Source organism: Tachypleus tridentatus, chromosome 5 (assembly GCF_004210375.1).
Source record: "Tachypleus tridentatus isolate NWPU-2018 chromosome 5, ASM421037v1, whole genome shotgun sequence".
NCBI classification, from domain to species: domain Eukaryota; kingdom Metazoa; phylum Arthropoda; class Merostomata; order Xiphosura; family Limulidae; genus Tachypleus; species Tachypleus tridentatus.
The window spans coordinates 17597853-17604349 of NC_134829.1; positions in this window are offsets into that span (position 1 = coordinate 17597853).

The window sequence follows — 6497 nt, forward strand, 5'->3', positions numbered from 1 at the left end:
CTTAATTATGGACAGTTAACCCAGGTAGCTCTCGAGTAGCTTTGAGCAAAATTTAAAACGAACAAACAATAAATACAAACCTATTTACTTTTCTTCCTGATCTAATATGATAACTAATGTATATTATAAATTTGTAATTTTGAGAAGGATAGGACATTTAAGTTGTTATGAACACATAAGAGTACTTATTTCAAGAAATAATAATACCGTTTTATTAACTTTCTCGGTTTATGTATTAATTATTAAGATTAAAAAATAATCAAATTGCTGGTCAAATTGCTTCAAATCAAAACGGACTTGAAGATAATTACATATTTGCCTTCCTTAGAGGCATTTTAAAAGAACCGTCAATATATAAACAAGTATTTTCAAATGTATATACATATAAATATGTACCTTTAACTTAGGATGTATTTGAAATTTGCACATATCCATACATACACACACGTATATATTTATATGGTTTAATTACCTTCATAATTATGCAAAGTAATTAAGTCTTCATTAATCAGTATACCACAAAAAGATTAAGTTCATGTTAATCAGCACAATTCTTCTAACATCCCTTTGTTTACGTACATTCTGCACCTTAGAAGATGATAGAGAAGAGTTGCTTTAGTAGTGCGTGCTTATTAGAATGACTCTTGCAACAAGTAATCTATATTTGAGGCAGAGAATATGACTGACTACGTTTTGTTTTCAAAGTTGTAACGTAACTGCAGAATATTCGTGTGAAAAGTTTGAAAGAATACCTGAGCATTCCTCATTGGTTTGGTGATTTTGTGTAAAATAAATGATCAATTTCCCAATTGGATAAGCTAGACATTGGCTCTTTTCCACAGATACTGACAAATCTTAATTGGATCTTCGTTCTTCTAAGGCTAGTAGTGGTTAGTTTTTATCAAATTCTTTTCAACTTTATATTACGTCTTCTCATAAGTAATGTCCGAAAATTTAATATAGAAAGTGCATCATCATTTCTGTCTTCGTAGAAGGCTCTAATGACCAACATATATAGCAGGACGTGTAAAAAGAAACAAACCCAACTCCACATTTTCAGATCATTAATCAAAATGGATGTGTCTAAGGAGCACATTAAGCATATAATGCTTTACGAGTTTAAAAAAAAAGGCAACAGTGCAGCAGAAACTACACGAAACATTCAAGGTGTTTATGATGCGTAGTCTCTCAGTGAAAAAAAATGTCGAAGGTGGTTTCAGAAGTTCAGATGAGGTGATTACAGCTTAAGTGATGCGCCACGTTCAGGTTTTCTTGTTGAGTTTAATGATGACTTGCTGCTGGCTGCACTAAATGAAGATTGTGTTGTAACTGTTGAATGAGTTGAATTAAGCTTCTGCTAGTTCTTCAACTGTTCATCTGCAGCAGCTGGGAAAGGTTTCAAAACTTAAAAAATGGGTCTCCTATGATTTGACAGAAGCCAACCTTAGAGCAAGAGTGGAGATTTGCACTTCTCTACACACACTCACACAACTCACTTTTTTGGACAGGTCAGTGACTGGAGATGAAAAATGGATATATTATAAAAATGTCAAGCGCCGCAGACAATGGCTTAGTGCAGATAAACTGCCTAAAGCACAGTCTAAAATGGGTCTCCACCCTAGGAAAGTCTTGTTAAGCGTTTGGTGGGATACTGTTGGTGTGATCCACTTTGAGTTGCTCTCACTCGCGATAACGATTACATCAGACTTATACTGTCAACAGTTAGAGGGCTTGAATGTTGCACTGAAAGAAAAGACGTTTGCTTTGATTAATCGTAAAGGTGTTGTGTTAAACCAGGATAATGCACAGCCCCATACAGCAAGGATCATATCTGCAAAAACTGAAGAGCTAGACTGGGAAAACTTTCACATCCTCCTCATTCTCCAGACCTTGTCCCATCTGATTATCATCTATTTCGAAGTTTGCAGAAATATCTTGATGGAAAAGAGCTTAGAACACATGAAATTTTCAAACTACCCTCTCTATATTCTTTTCTTCCAACCCCCAGGAATTTTATAGAAGTGGCATTAAAAAGCTTATGAATCGTTGGCAGGAAGTAGTTAAAAATAATGGAAGATACATTATTGATTAAATAACATTAAAAGCGTTTGAAATATTTTCTGAACCTAAAATCAGATATTACTTAAGGGATGACTTGATAAAATATTGGTTCTTCCACCACGATAATGTCTGACGAGGATGAAATGTAGATCCCAATAAACCTTTTGGATGAAGGTACGGGTATTTGCAATATTTTAGGGCACTGTCAGTTGTCCCCAAGCTGTATCGCTTCAGGCTGTTTCAGTGATATATCAGACGGTTGAGAAGTTTCAGAAAAGTTGGAGTTCTTCTCTCATGAGAAGAAAATCTTCTTACATTATATCTGTTGGTTAATCTCTTAACTGATCAATTATCAAGATAGCTTTAACTCGACTTATTAAAAGTTAAGATTTAATTTAGCAGAATAGGCCTAAATGTTACAGCCAATTATAACCCAGACCTTTCTTGAAGATAACAATAGGAATTAGAAACACAAACATCTCTTTAGTGTTAGAATGTTTTACTATAAGCACTTGTGAATGTCCAGTCTGGCGAGCTGTTAATGTTAGAGTGTAAAGTATTGAATCTGGAATATTAAAACAATTTTGAATACACAACTCAGCTATTCACTTAACAACCACAGCTGAAATAAAGCCGCAATTAAAAAGAATATATCGCAACTACCTTTTAACATTGTTTGTCATACATATCAAAGTATGTACCATCCTTTACAACTCAAAACGTTCGTAAGATCATAAAAATGCATTCAGATCAGATATTCAAAATAACACGATGGAGATATACCTTGTTCTTAATGGTATTGGGAAAGAAACTGACATAGGTAAATTTGGAACATTAAGAATATCTAGTAAGAGATCTCCAGCTAGTGGTACTCCACCCATGCTAAACATTGTTCACCAAAATGAGGATTCTATTCATACCTAACATTCAAACCTTGCATATCTCGTATAGCTGGGGAATTAAATCGATACACGTGCTATTTTACGCAAAGACATACTAGTAAAGTTAACTATAGATTTCTGTAAGATTGAAATGTTATTGTTGTTTTTTTAATTTCGCGCAAAGTTACTCGAGAGCTATCTGCGCTATCCGTCCCTAATTTAGCAGTGTAAGACTAGAGAAAAGGCAGCTAGTCATCACCACCCACCACCAACTCTTGGGCTACTCTTTTACCAACAAATAGTGGGATTGAACGTCACATTATAACGTCCCCACGGCTGGGATGGCGAGCATGTTTGGTGCAACCGGGATTCGAACCCGCGACCCTCGGATTACGAGCCGAACGCCTTAACACGCTTGGCCTTGCCAGGCTCGATTGAAATGTTGAAATGGGCAATGGGAAACTGTCGTTTACACATGCTAAGTGGAACATGGCAATATGGAGAGAACAGTGGTGTACTTTGAACATGAATGTCTTCACAGAGCCTTTGCATTGAATATTACATTGCACGAATATTTTCAAAATGCATTGTGCAAATAATTTAATATAATATATTTATTTTAATATATATGTTTGTTTCAATTTAATATATATATATTTAGAAATGCGTGTAACTTATATCGTTAAATGTGTACTGCGAACATTCTTCCTGTTCTCTAAATTTGTAGAAGATTTTCGAGCGTGAAAATGAAAAGTTTATTTATCTACGTAAATACCAGTATTGCTGAGCCAACCGAACTTTCTATGGCCTTGTCTTGAAGTTTATAAATCGCAACACGCAGGGAGACAGTTTAATATTGGTGGTCTGCTGTAGTCAGTATATTATAAACCTCGGAAGTTACAGTTGTGATAAATGCTTATTAGTAGGAAAACTACTGATATTTGGCCAGGAACGTTTATAAATTTTATACGTTACAAACCATTTAATTTAAAGTGTACTAATTTCGGACGTTAGTATTTCTACGAAGACGTCTCATAATTTCAGCGGAGAAACCCACGTGTAAACAGTGAGAGATACTGATATCAACATTGAATTATTCGTACCTCATGAACCGTCGATAAAATATTCAGTTACATATAGAAGACTCAGCATTGTTTGAATGTTTGTAAAACTTTTGTACATAAATTTTTTGTAATAAGTGTCATTATAAATTGTATTTTTGTTTGCACATTAAAATAATTTTGTGTTAATTTTGCTGGCAAATATCATAAATTTGATACATATCGACATTCAAGTAACTTCCAAATTATAAATTAAAGTTTCCGGTTATTTGAAATCGTAATACGTAACTTAACAAATATGTTAACATAATACATAATACGTAACAATACCCATCTGACAGAGTATTATTGGATATTGGCCACGTTGGGTGTAACAACGTGGTGAGTGTCCAAGGTCATTTTAACAAAAGTACTTAGCCTCTGTGAAACGATGTTACCAAGACCAATCACCATGTTTTGTATCTTATTTTGGCATTAATTATTAATAAGCACAGTCATTTCGATTATAGGCGAGTTTTCTAGCATTTGTAGGTCACTAAGATAAAGCTGTAGATTCAATAAGGTAACAGCTGTAAAGGTTGCAAACATAAAGTCAATTTTACAAACAACGACTAGTTTATCAAGCTTTAGGCTTCGTTATCATTCTCAATAGTCTATGATTTCTTAAGTATATTTTTGATTGGTTATCAAGTTTTCTCATTACAGATACTAACTACTAAATTATTTATATACAGTCTTTTGGTTATTACCATGCAGCCATTCTCACAAGAACGACTTGGCAGGTAGTGTTTATGGCACTAAGTTCTGGGATTCAATCCCGGATCTTATTTAAATAGCTGGTATCTTATCTAATTGAAAGTAAATGCCCCATTAGAGTTTGAATCGAGCTATATGAGCAGTTTTAATAAGGTAATTTGACTTTATGATAGATTTATTGACTGTGTTATCACTTTGATGGACATGGGTCTCTTCTTTTAGCTTTATTGTTTCTTATGTGTGGTTTATACCTCATTAGTTCATATCGGTCCAATTTATTGATTGTTTGGGGATTTTCTCTACCACGTTGGGCTATTAATGATGAATTCGAATTACAGTATCTTGTATATCTGTTATATTCCTGAGTTCTAAATTTTGTTGATGTTTTTATTTCTTCAGTCTACTGGAGTCTGCAAATTTTATGATGTTTTCATCCGTTATTACACAACATGTACTTTGTGTAATTCGTAAAGTGAAACGTTTTTGAGTTTCTATTTCTGCAACCAATACATATATCTATTTCTTAGAAATTTTCTGCTCATCCCATATTTGGAAAATTCCTACCACGAAAAACTACTAATGAAACTCGAAAGTTTCGAAAATAGCTAGAGCTGAATGCTCGGAATGGTTGGATAAAATAAATTCTAGGTCCGGCATGGCCAAGTGGGTTAAGGTGTTCGACTCATAATCTGAGGGTTGCGGGTTCGAATCCTGGTCGCACCAAACATGCTCGCCCTTTCAGCCGTGGGGGCGTTATAATGTGACGGTCAATCTCACTATTCGTTGGTAAAAGAGTAGCCCAAGAGTGGGCAGTGAATGGTGATGACTTGCTGCCTTTCCTCTAGTCTTACACCACTAAATTAGGGACGGCTAACGCAGATAGCCCTCTTGTAGCTTTGCGCGAAATTCAAAAAACAAACAGAATAAATTCTAAGATGTCTGTTTAAATAGATTAATTAGTAGTTTGAACAATAATTTGTGGTATCTCGAGATATTGGTTCCTAAGGTTCTTGTAAGTATGAACAGAGGAAGCTAATTCAAAATGTACATACCACAGATCTGAATTTGTTTCATTTCCAAAACAAATTTTGTGTTTAAATTATATCTGTTTGAAAGCTGCATAAACTCTTATCTATGAAAATCCACTAGCTAACCTTACTTATGTATGATAAACAACGTAAAACAATTTAAATGACTTATGTCTGCATTTATTGGACATAAAGTGATATAGATTAAGAATATTTTAACGAAAATCAAAATACCTACCTTGACAAATGTAGCCGTGACGTCGATTTTAAAGGTGAGGTCTCAGATCAATGGCAAAGCTTTGTTAATGTGTAGTCCGAAGTGGTGTTTATCTCAGCTAGCAAAATAAAATATTGAAAAAAAATAAGTGGTTATGTGCTAAAAAGATGTGAAATAAAAATATCTACTCACTCGGATGAAATCTTCTTTCCACTGTTATTTTGTCATAACTTTTAATTTGATGTACACAATTTGATGTCTTGTGCAACAGCTGATACGCAAACTAACGAGCATTAACTATTGTAAAAATCCAGCCATTTCCGTATTCTTTTGCAGATTGTGGTACAGCTTTAACGCTAGTCTAGTCAACCCATTAGACTAACATTTATATAGATGAGCGTTTTTTCATCACATCAAATGTATGACGCTACTCTGCAAATAAATGTTTCCTTGATGAATGCGAATCTCTCAAGATACCCTGTTCATTGGATAC